Raw genomic sequence first — 15,356 nt, forward strand, 5'->3', positions numbered from 1 at the left:
CTTGGGTTCTTTGTGTGTGTACATGCACATTTGTTCAAATGCGTGTGCGTGCATGTTTGAGACAATCAGGTACCGTCCATATTTTTTTTTTTTTGAAACAAGGCATTTGAAACTGTGGCATTCTAGCTGGTAAGGACCCCTCTATCCAGATTGGGCTGCCCTCGAACTCAGAAAAATCTACCTGCCTCTCCCTCCTGAGGGCCAGAACTGAAGACTTTCGAGCTGCCATATCTGACTTTTTTTTTGAGACAGCACCTCTCATTGGCCTGCAGTTTGCCTAGTAGACTAGGCTAGATGGTCAGTGCACCCCAGCGGTCTGCCTGGCTCCGCCTCACCAACAATGAGATTACATGCATGTGCCAGTACATCTAAGTCTTCCCCAAATGTTCCGGGGTCAATTCAGGTTCTCAGTTTGCACTGCAAGAACTCTGCCAACTGAGCTATCGCTTCAACCCAATGCCTGGAGCTCCAACCGAAAACATGGAGGTAGAAGTGTCTTTGTGGAGGCTTAGATGTCACACGACCCCTGACTTGGGAACAGTTTATACATTTTCTAGGCAAAATACTGAAGATAGAGCATAATCCAAGAAGGAAACCTCAAGTTCAAAAAATCAATGCTGAGCAAGCTTCAGTGAGTTAGGAGGCATTTTTAGGAGTAAAAGTAGGTCATGTTGTGTGAATGCCTCATTGGTATGATTTTCACCCATTTACTTATATCATGTGTTAGCGTCCTCACTGTGTGTGTCACTTCTAAGGGAGCATGTCCTCAACAGCAACTGTGGGACCGTGGTCCTTCTCGCCTTTGAATCCCAGTTACCAAATGTCTTCTACTACTCTCTACTTCACCATACAGCACCATGAGGTGCTGCCCCAACACAAGCCCAAAAGCAACAGGCAACCAATTGTGCATGGCATCTCCAAATCCATCAACCAAAATAACGCTTCCCTCTTGACCGTAGGTGGCTGTTACAGTGATCATCTGAGTGACTTTTCTCAGTGCTGAAACAAACATCTACCAAAGGCAACGTAAGAACGAACAGAGCACGTCCACATGGCAGGAAGGATGAGACAGTAGGCATATTGCATACCAGTCCAGAGGCAGACAGAGCTGAATACCAGTGCTCTCAGCTCATGTTATCTTTTATTCAGTCCAGAACTGCAGCCCATGGAAGGGTACCACCCACAGTTAAAGTGGGTCTTCCCACCTCAACAATCCAATCCAGAAATCCCCTCAAACACACGCCCACAAGTGTGTTGATTAGGTTGATTCTAGAGCCTATCAACTTCGCAATTGGACTGTCTCAGTGAGGGAGAACTAGCACTCTGCCTGACACTGTATGGAGGGAGAGCTGCAGGCTCAGTACAAGTAGTGCACTATGCCTGTTCTTAAGCACCTTCAAGTCTGGCAGGGTAGGTGGGCAAATATCCAGAGGACCACACAGACTGACAGGCACTGTATTTAGAGACCTAAGCAGGGAACCAAGGTAGACCAGGGAACGGAGAAGGGGAACAACTAACTCCCTAGAAAAGTAAGGGAGGGAAGGCCATCAAGCAGGAGCTCCTGACTGAATTAGAAAGTGCCTTTTATTGTAGGCAAGAAAAATAGCCACCTTTATTCCACCCACTAAGGACATTAAAAACAAAACAAAACACGAAAACCTGTTAGCTCCCACTATTTCCATCTTCAAGAGATCTTACTAATAAAGACATTCTAGGCTGACCTGAGTTCAATTCCTAGGATCCACATGACAGGTAAGAACCCACTCCCACTCCTGCTAGTTGTCCTCTGACTTCCACACATGCTGTGTAGTGCACACATGTGCACACGTATATATTAATAACATGAAATAACTGTGACTGTTGAGTTTCAGACAAGAAGCTGAGGTGTATATTCTACATACCAAAGTGGACTGTACCTGGCCTCCAGGTTCTCCCAGCATCCCTCAGTATCTGGCATACCCCACCTTCTACCCTGACCTGTCCAGCCCAGGGGCTGGGCTTCCCCTCACCAGAAGCTCTTTCCTATATAATCCATACATTTTGGTCTCTCTCCTCTCTCCCCTCTCCATTTCTCTCTTTCTCTCCCCCCTCCCCTCCCCTCTGTCTCCCTCCCAATGGCAACTTCTCTGGCCTCCTTCCTTGGGACCAGTGAACTAATCCACGAGCTGCTTCCCAATAAACCTGCCTTGAATATATGCTAATCTGGCTTTTAATTTTTAATTTTATTAAAATTGGCTTATTTTGCCACAGAGAATAACTTATCAGTGACTATACAGGTGGAGAAAATGTATATTGAGGTGTATTATGGTTTGTACGATGTTCAGCCAAGGGAATGGCACTATTAGAACGTGTGGTTCTGTTGGGAGTAGGTATGGCCTTGTTAGAGAGAGAGAGAGAGAGAGAGAGAGAGAGAATATGTGTGTATGCATGTGTCAGAAACAAGAAGGGGACAGGACAAGATATAGGTCCCAGGGACATGTCCTTTGTGACATACTTCCTCCCACTAGTTCCCCTAAAGTCTCCAGAATCTCCCCAAGCAGCACTACCAGCTGGGGACCAAACCTCCACCACTCCACTACCTACTTGCTTCTGGCTGTCCTCCATCTGCCCACTGCAGTAGTTTGAATGAGATATGTCCCCCATAGGCCCTAGCCTTTGAACATTTGGTCCCCAGTTGGTGGCAGGCACTATTTGGAGAGGTTTGGAAGATGTGGCCTTAAAGGAAGAATGTCAAAGTATGCTTTAGGAGTTTACAGAGTCATGCATCCCATTCCCTGGGTTCCCTCTCTGCTTATGTCTGTAGTTCAAGATGAGCTCTCGGCACCCATGCCCTCCTGCTGCCTCCACCCTGCCACTATGGACTCCAACCATCCAGAAAAGGAACCAAAACAAACTCTTCTCTAAGTTGGTTTCCTTGGTCATGGTGTTTTATCATAACAACAGAAACATCAGTCCTACCCACTAATGGCTCCGTCTAGTGAATGACAGACAGTAAATTCCAAGGATCCAACACTTTTATGTCTACCTAAAGCATGCATCTTTCAGTTTCCAAGGTTGGCTTTGAACTGGAAGCAACCTTTTCGCCTCATCTTCGCAAGTGCTGAGATGACAGACATGAGCCACCACACCCACTGACACACAGCACTTATGGTGAACGCCAGATGACTGGCACCGGGCCTGACAAACTTGCTTCTATCACACCCACTTCCAAATGACAGAGATGTTGGCCTATCAGGAGGAGGGCTCTTCCCAGAACACTCTTTTGTCTGTCTACCGCCTCCAAACACGTAATAGAGAGCTCTGGGAAGATCATCCAGTTGAGAGGGCCTAAGCAGTAAGAGTGCAGTTTCTTCTTCTCCCTTCTTCACCTCTGTCATCCAATGGCAGTCACACAGAACAGGCAGATCTCCTTTGCAGACCCAGCTGACTTTCAGGAAGACTGGCCCTCGGCCTAGGATGTGGACAGCAGAGTGAGCAAGTGCACTTGTGAGTGCTGCAGATAAGCTCTATTCTATTCTACCACATCCCTTATGTGGGGAGCACACCCCACAATCACCTTTGCCTCTGAGAAACACAGGTATCCCTGCCCGGGAGATCTGTTTAAAGAAGGCTCGAAGACACAGTGCTCATTGTGGTTTGGACCACTGAAGCAATCTAGTATCTGCTGACAGAATAAACTGGTCTGTGCATGACAGGGGGAATTTTTGTCAACTTGACTTCACCAGCAGATACCTAGATATTTGACCAAATATTCTGAATGCTTCTACAAGAAACAAAATCCACATTTAATAAAAATAATTTTAATGTTTTAAAACTTATGCGCATTGGTGTTTTGCTTGCATGTATATGTCTATATGAGGGTGTCAGATCCCCACTGGAATTGTGAGCTGCCATGTGGATGCTGGGAATTGAACAAGGGTCCTCTGGAAGAGCAGCCAGAGCTCTTTTAACTTCTGAGCCATCTCTCCAGCCCCCTGAGATCAACATTTTAATCGGCTGGCTTTAGATTGTCCTCTCCAGTGTGGGTATGGATGGGCCTCATCTAATCAGCTCAAGATCTGAGCAGAACAAAAGCAGTAAGGAAACGGCCGGCTGCCCACTTCAGGCTGGCACTGCTTTGCTGGCTCTCCTAAGCCACAGTGCAACAGTGCAAGCACACAGGCACCGTTAGCTTTATTTCTACATAGAGCATTAATTCAAATGCATGCAAAAGACAATTATGAGTCCTGCTTCATAAAGCACATAGGAACATTAGATAGAGTAGTAATACAGATATATATATAGTATTGTTTGAAGGGAAAAAAGAAAATCGAGAGAATGACGAAGGTTCTGGACCACATTTATTCCTAGCAGGATGCAGCAGCTTCCCTGACATATACACAATGGTTTCCTTCTCAAGCTGGGAGGCTGTGGGAGGCTGGCCCTCACGGATTCATTGATATGCTTCAAACTTGAGCTAACCAGAACTACAGATACAGCTCAGTAGTAAGCACACTGGCCTAGCTCACACGAACCTCTGGGTCTATCCACAAGACCTCAGACGCCTGAAGGATAAAGTAAAGAAATAAAATTTGCATATCTATCTCTCTTCTTTTAGATGAGTTTAAAATTGTATTAAACAAGACAGTTCTAGAGACAGATGCCAGGAATGCCACAAAGACAGACACAAGAAGAAACCTCTGTTTAGCTAATGCAGAACCAAAAGCAGGAGTGTTGAGACACCCCTAAGCCCAGCCCCCCCATCCCAGCTTCCAACTCCCCACCCCCATGGCTTTCAGGCCAATCTGACAGTCTGGTCTGCCTGCAGCCCTCTAAGTCTTAGGCCTTCCTTCCCTCTCTCATTTTGAGAACATACATCCTCTTGTGTGGAGGTCAGAAGGCAACCTACTTTCAAGTCATTCATTCATTCACTCATTCATTCCCCACTGAATTTAATTAGGGTTGTTTGCATGACCACAGGGAGTAGATCTTTGTTCTTGATATCTTAAACTGAGACAGACTCAAAGGAAGTGGAATCACTGAGTTTCAGAGTGATGCCCACTGAAGCTTCCTCTTTAAGGCTGGTATGCTGTGAGAACCTAGAGAAAGACACCCACGGCTCTGCTACCAAGGTTTGGCTTGACCTGAAATGAGTCTGAGGCTTATTATTATCATCACCACCTCCGTGTTTATCTTCTGTTTTTATCTGGCATGAGCATATAGTAACAAACCTAGTAACTTGTAACTAAGAAATCCAATGGTAAACACTGCAAATAGCTTTTGTTTACATGCAACAAAAAAAGTACATAGGGGCCACATCAAGTTGGTGGCTAAGAATCTACTTTGTCCTGCTGACAGCAAAGCAGAGCTCCTGGCTCCAGGCAATGACATTCCTCTGCCCTGAATTCACCCACCCACATGGGGCAGAGCAGGGAGGTTTCTATGTGTGAACTGACAGTAAGTTCAGGAATGCGGTCTGGTCACGTTTATGGCATTCCTGAGGATGATGTGCTGTGTTTCTGGCCTGAAGTTCTCATGGCCTCACCTGAGATCACACAAAGGTAGTTGACATCCTGAACCCAGCCTGGCCTAGTCTGTTATGTCTCCAACTCTGCAGGGTGCTCTATGACATTCCCAAATGCAGCTCCAGGACCAGTTCCTCTTCCCCCTGGCAACAGCATCTCAGTTGGGCTTTGGGGAATCTCCTGCCCCTTGGAAACAACAGTCCCTGCCTGGCTCCTTTTCAAGTTTCCTGAATCTGTGAGGCCAACACACCCAGTGTCTCCCAAGGACTGACTTTATGCTCAGGCTTGCTTAGATCACAAAACCCTTACAGTTTACTGTCCCCTACACACAGACCACTGATTGGCCTCTATGAATAACTGAGACACAAAAACTTCCAACGCATCTGAAATGCTCTTGCTATTGTCCAATGCCCAAGGACAGTAGCATATGTTTACATCTCTGCCCAAGAAATGATATTAGGTTAAGCATAAAGACAGTCAACTACACATAGATATCAATGGCCCTGGCCAAATGCCTTCTTCATCATGAAGTCTGTGATTCTTCCTGCTGGCGAGTGCATGCATTCACTTAAGGCAGTGCCTCTGACCTTCCTAACGCTGAGTGAGACCCTTTAATACAGTTCCTCACATCATGGCAACCCCCAACCATAAAGTTATTTTTGTTGCTACTTCATAACTATAATTTTGTTACTGTTATGAATCATCATAAATGTCATAAATATCTGTGTTTTCCAATGGTCTTAGGTGCCCTCTGTAAAAGACCCTAAGTGGTCAGGACCCACACAGGTTAAGAACCGCTAACTTAAGGCATCTGCTTAACACACGTGTGGTATAGGTATTTAACTGTGGGCATTGCCCATGAGGCATGAAAATTCCTGCTGGCAGAATTCCCCTTAGCTTACAGGCCACATGGAACAAAAATATCTCCACATTGTCCCTAAACCTCAGCCTGTGACAGTTTTGTTAGTGTAAATTTCCACATATAAATGCACACATAAGACAGTGGCTGTAAGATAGTGCAGTGTGAGAGCCCTTGCTGTGCAAGCATGAGGTCTTGAGCTGGAATCCCAGCACCCTGATAAAAGCTATGTGTACACGTAACCCCAGCACTTATGTAGAAGACAGGGAAGGGGGGTGGCAACAGGCAGGTAGCTGAGGCTAGATGACCAGACAGGCTAGTAGAAAAACAGTGAGCTCCAGGTTCAGTAAGAGCATTACCTTGAAAGAGTAGGGCAGAGAATGATAAATAGAATGAACACACAATGAACGAACACACACACACACACACACACACACACACACACACACACACACACACACACATCTCAGACTCCACACATTGACCACACCACCTGAAGTAACCCATCTTACTGCCCACTCCCTTGCTGACTACAGGACTGTGTCTCCTCTAAAGCTACTGGCTACCTGGCTTCACTACAGTGTGCTGCTGCCAGTGCACCATGCGAAGGATACTCCCTGAAGAATGACAAGAACCAGCCAGGTGAAGAACAGAGGCCTTCACCTGAGAAGAGGCAGAGGCCAGCGCACAGGCATTTGTCTGCACCCATCTCTATTCTCGCCTGTACATCCTAGGAAAACCTTCCTGAGGCTTAGGTCTCACTCCATTCTGCTTGGAAATCTCCAGATTCCCACAGCCTGAACAACTAAGACATGAACTGCTTGTGTGAGTTTTATAAATAAAAATATGCAGTTCTATACACATGTAGATACTAAATTTGCTCCATGAAAGCCCTGACTAAAAAAATATCTCCTGGGGTTGGGGATTTAGCCCAGTGGTAGAGCGCTTACCTAGAAAGTGCAAGGCCCTGGGTTCGGTCCCCAGCTCCGAAAAAAAGAAAAAAAAAAAATATCTCCTTTATGGCCCACAAGGCAACCACACTCAATACTTAGTTCTAGTTCACAAGTGTGGAGAGAGATGGGATCCTGACTCTGCACACAGAGAGTAGTCCAAGTTCAAATCTTGACTCAGTCACTTACTAGACATGTAAGTTGAAAGATTTCCTTTTACTTGTGTATTCATGTGTGTCTCTCTGCTTCATGTGTGCAGGTGTCCCTAGAGGCCAGAAGAAGACTGACTCTTCCAGAGAAAAGGTCTGATGTGAGTGCTGGGACCAAGCGTGGGAGCTCTGGAAGACGTCAAGGCCCACAGTGCTGAGCTGTGTCTCCAGGCCCTGGCCAGGTTCCCACAACCTCTCCATCTATGCAGAAACAACCATGCAGAACTGCAGTAAGAATCAGAGCCTAAATATGCATAGCTGCTTACAGGCTGCTCGGGGCACCACAGAAGAGCTCCACCTCAGGTCTCTACAACACCTCTCAACACAGCTGGCTTTTCCCTCCAGGACTTCAACTAGCCACTCATTCACAAGTAACTCAAAACAGCCCACTTTTCCTTCGAACAACCACTACCCCCACTGACTCAAACCATCATGCTCCGACAGTAGTAGTCACACCTTAAGGCCTCTAAGAATTGTGATTTTTAATACCCACTTCCAAAGAATATGACAGAGGGCAAAAAATTTGGATGTGCTAGGGAGAGCAGAGTGCTATTTTTCTAGAGTGCTCCTTTTCTTCCTTACACGTGTTTGTTTGTCTGTTTATCTATTTCTTTGGGAGGTGGAAGCATAGAGACCACAGGACAACCCGTTGGAGGTCCACCCAAGCACTCTCCCCTCTCTACACTACCAAATGCCCCAGAAAGCTCTCAAGCACAAGGTACTTGAAGAGACACACAGGTAAGCATGGCTGGAACCAGAAGCTGACAATGAAATAAACCTGAACTCATGCTCATGCTCATGTACCCCAACCTTCTATGCCCCTCTATCTCTGGGTCCCCCTTCCTCTTCTACATCCCTACATCCCTTAGCCGCCCTGAAACACCAGGGAAATGAGATTGCTCAATCCTCTCTCCTAGTAACTAAAAGATACTACACAGTCACGGAAACAATTGGGTTCAAAGGTCAGAACCCCAAGAGCCTGTAGGAGTGTGCCTCAGGTATGCAAGCCAGGCATCCTCCCCACACCCTCCCTGAACTACAGCTGAGCAAGAACCAAGCCAGGCAGCAACTTCTGAAGTCACTCAGAGAGAAAACAGTGAGTTCTAGAGACACCAGCCTTAAGCCATTCTAATCACCCGTGGCCCAGTCCCTACATTCCAAGGAAACATTGCAAGAACTCAAATTAGTCTTTGAACTTACCGTCAAAATTCCAGCAGTAGACACATTTGGGGAAATATGTTAGAGCAGTGAGATGGCCCAGTGGGCAGAGCTACCGCTATAGGAAGTCTTGACAACAGGAATTCGATCCCCACAACCCACAAGGTGGCAGGAAAGAACCAACCCCCAAGGGTTGTCCTTTGACTGGCATAGACAAAATTAGGGCACATGCCTGCACTCACATAAAAATAAAAAATACGTTTCTGTTAGATATTATTTTTCTATTGGGGGAGGCTAGTCTATATAGTCAGTTCTAGCGCCATCCCACCTAGCCGGATCCTATAACACAATGAGATCCCATCTCACTAACAGGAAAGAAGGGAGAAGGGGAGAGAGAAGTGGGAGGGAGAAAGGGAAAAAGATCATCAGTGTAAAGAAAAAGCACACAGTGAAATGGATCCCAAGCCAAGGGTCCTCACGGACCTTATACCACGGCTGCTTATACCACTACAGAGCTAAAGACTGGGTTCCATTTTAAAAAGACAGATCTGGAAGGCCCTGCCCTTCCTCAGCAAATCCTCTGGGAATGGCAGGCAGTCCAGGAGAAAAAGGCAAAGAGTGAGTGAGGACAAAGACTGAAGGGGGAGGGGAGGGTGTTGTCACCTCTTCCTTGGAGGGAGAGCCGCAGGAATGTGGTGAGACAGGAGGTAGGCAGAGGCCATTCTACAAGACTGGGTTTTTATTGTGAGGGCTACCAGGAGCCAGTGAAGAACTAAAATCTCAATCCTCTGACCCTTCTCTCCTGCTGACAATGAAGACCAGGATGGTGTAGAAACCACTTTTTTAAGAGGAGGAGTGCAGGAATAGCAAGCCAATCAATCCTTCAGACTTTAATGGCCACACAGCCCAAAGGCTTCTGACGTGTGGGCTCCTCAGAGCCTCAGTTTCCTGCTAAGTCATCTGCTAAGAGACCCATATGAGGCTGGCTGGGCACTTGGAACAAAGTGGAGAAACCCCTACACGACAGATGGTGGTAATGAAAGGACCACAGCATCCCACCCAGGCCCAGAGCATACCAAACATTCTACTTCCTGGGAATTGCAAGCTGAGAGACTGCCCAGAGCCTCTCTGTGACTAAGAACAAACACCATTACTTACATAGGAATCTAGCTGGCCAAGAATAGTCAGACCATGGAGAAGTCAGGTTCCCTCACCCAACAGGCAGGTCACCCCACTGTTGGGCCCCTCCTATATAAGGTAGCCTTCACACAGCCACATCCCAGCCTAGGCACGGAAGGCTTATTGTACCCTCACTTCTCTGTCCTGGCAGATCTCCACAGTCACCTCTGGAAATAAGACACTGCCCAGTAGCCACCACCAAGGATGTCCATAAAGCCTGTATGTCCAGGGCTCTGTGCAAACCTGAGCAGGGAGAATATCTGCTCAGACACCCATGTATATCTATCTGGTCAAGCATCACCCTCCCCCTTATAACTTGCTACACTATGACAAGGCCCTAGCCATCAAGGGCTAAAGGCACTACATGAAGCTACATAAAGCACAGAGAATAACTAATAAGCAGCCAAGAACACGAAGACACCCAAGTGCCCAGAACCACAAGTCCCAGACCAATTAGAAATTTTTCCCTTAAAATTTGGAGAACACTTAAGTAACTGGCTGTTGTTTTGGGGAGCACAGGGACCTTCTCCACATCAACACAAGTGACTCAAATGGATCACAGGCCCAGCTGTAAAACTCAAATCTGTAAGACCTGGGACAAAATGTTTGTGACCCTGAATTAAGCAAAGATTTTACATCTGAAACTTAGCCCAAGATGCACAAACCTGCCAATATCCACTTCATCCAGTCCGAAGATTTAGGACTTGCATTTTAGGGCAAGCAGATAGGGCAATGGCTTTCTACCTGGAGGTGGAGGAGGGAAAGGATACGTGGAGAACTACAAAACGGCAGAAGAGAGCTGCTGACCTGTGGGAACGGCAGCAGTGTCTGCACACACCAAATGTTACCAAGATTTCCACTCAAAAAGCGGCATAGTGCTGTCTGTTATCATAACTCAGGGTTTGAAATCTGGGGGAACAACACAATTCGCTAACCTGTTATACTGTCAAATAACAACTCTTGAAAAGCCAGATCCTAAGCCAGGCTTGGTGCCACTCACCTGTAATTCTAGCACTTGGGAGCTACAGGAGGAGCATCAGGGATTCGAGGTCATCCTCAGCTACACAAGTTCCAGGCTAGCCTGAATTAAGTGAGACCAATCTCAACAAAACAAGCAACGACGACGACGACGACGACGACGACAACAACAACAAAACACTACTTGTTCTATTGCCGCTTTCCTTCTTCCTTCCTTCATTCCTTTCTTCTCTTCTTTTTTGGTTTTTCAAGACTGTGTTTCTGTAACAGCCATGGCTGTCCTGGAGCTCCCTCTGCCCACCTCTGCCTCCTGAGAGCCTGTGCCACCATACAGCATCTCTACTTATTCAAAACAATGACATTACTGGGATTTTTTTTCTTAAAAGAGTCACAAACATCATCATTAAGACTTTTACCAGCAATTCAGCTGCCTCTGGGTGTATATTATTTATAAAAATATTTTGGTGACTGAGAGCAGTACTCTAGGTACTATCCAGACCCACACCAACCTCCTCTCCTTATTCTACTCCAACCTCCATTTCCAAAAAGGGAAGGGAGAGGAAGAGGGCAGAGGACAGAGGGCAGAGGGCAGAGGGCAGAGGGCAGAGGGGGAGAGGGAAGAGGGAGAGGGGATGGAGGAAGGAAGAGAGGAAAAACAAACCACTGGTTTCCACTTTCACTCATACAGAACCCTTCTAAGGCTCACTCAAAAGTCAGTCCACTGTCATTTCCACACTGGGGAGGACAGAGTTTTTGGCCACTTTCCAGGACCCTGGTCAGAAATGCACAGCTCACATCTTGCAAGCTCACCTGGGTAACCACTCTATCTTCAACCCCCAATTCCTCCTGGAAAGGCAGCATCAGAGATGGCCACGTGGACTGTAGGACAGAGACTTCCCTCCCCTGCAGAGACAAGAGCTGAGCAGTGATAAAATGCAAATATTTAAAGAACCCGCAGCTGCTGATGCCAGCAGGATAACAGCTTGTGAACTTCCAGTCAGAATGACTGTTCGATAGGCTGAGTCATGGTTGTGAACAGTTCCCCGCGTCCATCCTTCACAGAGGAGAGGGATTTTAAAAACAGCTTTCAGAAAGTTACCATGCCTAGAAACAGGCATGGAGAAAAGCCAGTGAGTGCCCGAAGCCCTACAGCCAAGAAAGGAATGATACACCATCCACAAGGAATCCAGTTAGGACAAGAAGAGATCCACTACACACACAGGACTGATCATGGCTCACACATTCTCCCTTTGATATGACAACTCATTACAGGACAAAACTGACATAGTACACACTTGCTGGCACTTCTGGTTCGTCCTCAGGTCTGGCTCCAAGTTCCACAACTGTACTCACATCTCAACCAAACATGTACCACACATCCAGATGCAAGGCTTGGTACTTTGCCTAACCTTACCCTCTTCACCTGTCCTGAGGATGAACACAACTGCACAAAGAAAGTAGGGGATCTGGTACGTCAGCCTCAGCAAACCCTAACCTGAAAATGATGGGGACATCAGTGAGTGAATAGTGAGACAGATGACAGTGAAAGACAAGTCAGGGACAGTATGATGGTCACACCTGCAACCCAAGGAGATCCCTTAGGAATAACAAGAGAAAACAAGAACCTTTAATGGTTCAACCTGGGAATGTGGGGTTTGGACACCACTGGGTTTAGGAGAGGCTGAATCCCTCCCCAGGTTGGCAGAAGCCTTCCTGATCTTAGCTTACACGTACAGAGCTTTCTCCAGTCTGCACTTCAGGGACTGGGAGGGTGCGTGAGTAGCGAGGGCGGGGATCTCAAGGCAGCCAGCCCTGGGCACTGTGCCATTTTCCTCAGTGAGGTAGGGACCCACAGATCCCAGGGTCAGTGATAAGGGCTGTGGTACAGTTAATGACTTTGCAAATGACATTTCTTAAAGTCTTAAGGGCACTGAATTAAACAAAACTACAGCCAGCTTGAGAGGTACATCATGTGGTTCATGAAAAAACTTCACACCGGGATTCAGATGTACATTCTCCATACCAAAGTGGACTTGGCCTCCAGATTCTCTCAGCATCCCTCAATCCCTACCCATTATAAGGCATGGCTTCCCCCAGAAACTTTCCCCTATATAATCCAGACATTTTGATATATTCATTCATTCTCTCTCTCCCTCCCTCCCTCTCCTTCATGCTCACACTCCTCCCCCTCCCCTCTGTCTCCCTCCCCGGTACTACTTCCCTGTCCCCATTTCTTGGGACCAATGAACCCTCCTGTCTTAGGGTTCTACTGCTTTGAAGAGACACCATGACCCAAGCAACTCTTTTTTTTTTTCTTTTCTTTTTTCCGGAGCTGGGGACCGAACCCAGGGCCTTGCGCTTGTTAGGCAAGTGCTCTACCACTGAGCTAAATCCCCAACCCCGACCCAATCAACTCTTATAAGGGCAAACATTTCATTGGAGCTGGCTTGTAGTCTTAGAGGTTTATTAGTTCATTATCATCATAATGGGAAGCATGAAAGCATCCAGGCAGACATGGTACTAGAGAAGGAGCTGAGAGTTCTATCTACATCTCGATCCAGAAGAAACCAAGAGGGGACACTCTTCCGCACTGGGCAGAGCTTGAGCATAGGAAACCTTAAAGCCCACCTACACAGTGCCCACTTCCATCAACAAGGCCACACCTATTCCATCAAGGATATACTTCCAAACAGTACCACTTCCCATGGGCCAAGCATATTCAAACTACCACACTGCCCAAGACTGGCTTCCCAATAAACCTGCCCTTATACACTTTAACTTGGCTTGCATTGTCTCAGTTTGTAGGCAGAGGTAACATCACTTCAATCCTCCCAGATTCACCCTTCACTGGACAGAGGTGACAGGCCCAGAGAATGACAGGAACTTCTAGCAGGTCGCACAGCCTCTGAAGGGCAGAAACTACTATGGATGCTGACATGTCCATTTATTTAAATTCATAAAGCTTTAATATATAATTTTATGGTTTGGGCTACATTATTCAGTTATCCTCACCTACATGACACATATTAGCCTACAGTCAAGGGTCAGACACAGCTGACACAGCCTGTAACTGTCAGGCACAGTCCTGAGGGACTAAACCCTTGGCAGTCACTTGGCCACACGGAGCCAAGACCATGACAGAACCATTCCAGTACTGTGTCAGGATATTGGTCCCAAGAGTCAGGAGACTTTCTTCCACCTGTATGCTCCACTGTGGGATCACAGAGCAAGCAGTGGTACATGAAGTATAGTGCAACAGTCATCTACCCAATCATACAACAATCCCCACTGCAGAGGTGGCCTAGCTGGTAAGAGAGCTTACTGTTCTTGAAAAGGGCTGTGTTTGGTTTGCAGCATCCGCAATCAGGCAGTTCACGACTGCCTCTTACTCCAGTTCCAGGAGGCCCACAGCCCTCCTCTGATCTCCTTGGCACTTGCACATAATGCCATTCATGCACATAAACTCACAGAGGTGCACACCCATGAGCGCGCATGTGCGCACGCGCGCGCGCACACACACACACACACACACAGAGAGAGAGAGAGAGAGAGAGAGAGAGAGAGAGAGAGAGAATATGAATACAATATACAAGTAAAAAGTAGATCCCAGAACAAATAGCAGAGCCAAGAAGGAATCTAAGAGCCAAGCATCCCAAGGAGAGATTGTTACACATCCCTACATTCCAAAGCACCTTGGTCTGGCAAGACTCAAACTCAGAGCCAGCTATTATCTGCTTGAAAACATGACCCTCCAGCATCAGCACTGTGTAGAGCAGGTAGACAGTGAGGTTTGCAGCCTCTGTAGATCTTGGCATGGTTGGCAATTTACAAACTCCATTCCGATGAGGGAAGCCCTACATCCCTGTACTCTAAGTTTGTACTCTCTGCAGTCAGTCACACAGCAAGTGGGAGGCTTTTGGAAGGCAGGGCTATAAAGAAGTTCCTCCACACTGATAAGATAGAACATATGCTATTTTAAATTATTTCTAAATGTCATGAACCTGGATGTTCCCAGCAGAAGTATAAGACACAGTAGCTCATGTCCAAAACAGAGATTCTGGAAATGAACACAAGAAGTACTTCAGGGAAGGTGGGTGGGGCTTGCTGAGCCTAAGTGAGGTGATAAATAGCTCTCAGCCCTGCTCTCTCAGCCCCTGCTCCCCCTCAAGCAACTCCAGATCTACACTCATAAAAGTGTACACTTTCAAAAGGGAATAAAAGCTGCCGGTAAGTGGGCTCAGCAGGTAAAGGCACTTCCTGCCAACCTGATGACTTGAGTTAGACCCTAGCAAGGACCAACTCCTGCAGGCTGCCCTGTGACCTCCACCTTTAGCCACATACACGGACAAATAAATAAATGCCAAGAGATAAAGAAGCAGCTTTTAAAGACAAGATTACAAAGGATAACATCAGAGCAACCATTTTGCTTAGTCGTCTTAAAAGAACACATAGCATAGACTCCTGTGACCTTATATCCATGTCCCTAGTACAGTAAGGAGGTGCACCTCTGGCCCTCTGT

General features: G+C 46.8%; 1 protein-coding gene across 13 annotated transcripts in view; it reads right to left on the bottom strand.

Annotated features, from left to right (window-relative positions):
* The window catches only part of Pacsin2 (protein kinase C and casein kinase substrate in neurons 2), a 93,229-nt gene that overhangs the window by 65,228 nt on the left and 12,645 nt on the right, over nucleotides 1-15,356 (bottom strand). For 2 of the 13 annotated variants that reach the window (XM_087555509.1, NM_001439882.1), the window contains 1 exon segment: nucleotides 11,648-11,740. The gene's annotated coding sequence lies outside the window, so the exon portion shown is untranslated. 13 annotated transcript variants of the gene reach the window in all.

The sequence above is a fragment of the Rattus norvegicus genome, chromosome 7 (genome assembly GCF_021556685.1).
Source record: "Rattus norvegicus strain SHRSP/BbbUtx chromosome 7, alternate assembly SHRSP_T2T, whole genome shotgun sequence".
Classification (NCBI taxonomy): Eukaryota; Metazoa; Chordata; class Mammalia; order Rodentia; family Muridae; genus Rattus; species Rattus norvegicus.